The sequence below is a fragment of the Cibotium barometz genome, chromosome 55, assembly GCF_041138505.1.
Source record: "Cibotium barometz isolate CiBa-2024 chromosome 55, ASM4113850v1, whole genome shotgun sequence".
NCBI lineage: Eukaryota > Viridiplantae > Streptophyta > Polypodiopsida > Cyatheales > Cibotiaceae > Cibotium > Cibotium barometz.
This window is the reverse complement of record NC_141100.1, coordinates 7,464,982-7,466,764: the sequence shown is the minus strand read 5'-3', so window position 1 is coordinate 7,466,764 and position 1,783 is coordinate 7,464,982.

The window sequence follows — 1,783 nt, the reverse complement described above, 5'->3', positions numbered from 1 at the left end:
ATATATATATATATATATATATATATATATATATATGTATATATATATATATATATATACATGTACATGTATATATATATATACATGTACATGTACATGTACATGTACATGTATATATATATATATATATATATATATATATATATATATATATATATATATATACATGTACATGTACATGTACATGTACATGTATATATATATATACATGTATGTATATGTACATGTGCATGTATATATATATATATACATGTATATATACATATACATGTACATGTACATGTACATGTATATATATACATACATATATATATATCATGTACATGTATATGTATATACATACATACATACATACATACATACATACATATATATATATATATATATATATATATATATATATATGTATGTATACATGTACATGTACATGTACATGTATATGTATATATGTAAATATACATGTATATGTATATATATATATATACATATGCATGTATATATACATATACAAGTATATATATATATATATACACACATATATTCAAAGAAAATTTTGACATGTATTAATTAAAGCTTTGGTGAGAAATAGATTTAAGAGAAGAGGGAGTGGAAGATGTGTATATCATCTTCTGGGAGTCCACATCTAGCACATTGATTAGATGACACATTGAATTTAGCTGCCTTGACTTGGGTCCATAGGGCTCTATAAGCAATGAGCCATGCTAGGCATGACTTCTTGGGGTCAGTGTGGGGGTTCCAGAGGTTCTTGAGGATGTTGTACCATTTTTTCCGGTCCCACTGAGTGTTCCATCTACGGTTGAGGGGTAGGTGGATGGGTGGAGATTTAGTAAACTTAGGGATGGGGAGAAGTGGTTTGTTGCCTGTCCATTGGTAAGCACAAATGTTGAAGGCAGAGGGGTTGTTTAGCTTCCAGGTCTCCTGCTGGTCCCATTTCGAGGTTCTGCTTTGCACGAGGTCCAGCTCCGGGGTCCTGCAGTCGAATTTAGCATGGTATCTGAACATCCTAAGGCTTCTCCCAGTAAAATCTGCTTCCAGGATAAAGCTTTGCCCCATTTAGATACGCTATGGAACGTCATTAGAAGCGAATATCTATGGCATGCATGGATGCTTAGAATAGCAGCAACGTTCAACAATCCAGAAATCAAAGGCCCTCCGCTTTCAGTTAGCCTAAGCACATCATGCAGCAGATACTGGTCTAAAAGATTGCCTTCTCTAATCAGCTCTGAGAAAAAGCTAGAAATCAAATACAACAAGAAAGCCTCAGACTTTACCAAGTACAAACTGGACTCAATCAGAGAAAAAATCAGCCCAGTCATGACCAAAGACAGATCACTAATTGACGTAATTTGCAGTCAGTAAAGACAATCTTCATGCAGCTATCATGTATCAGTATTTTCATTGCGAACCCCCACAACAGGTTACAGTAGACGCCTGAATCAGGACACTTTCAATGTACAGTATAAATGCCAACCAGATCCCTGCAAGAAGACAGAGACAATGAGGGATAAGCCTCGGAAAGTGACCTTCAGGACAGACGTGCAGCCACCCGCGAAGTCCTCTCTACCTTCTGCAAAAACGGTGGGAAAGCATCAGAACAGAGAAGCTGAGTTCAAGGCCAATCAATAACTTAGCGGGGAGGAGACTGCACCGTCACCATCTGAGTAGAAGTGCATACAAAAGAAGGCTCATCAAATCTAGATGGCGTTGACGAATACAACAAGGGCACTTCTGCTGGTAAGGGGATTCAGCAGCAATTCTTCCA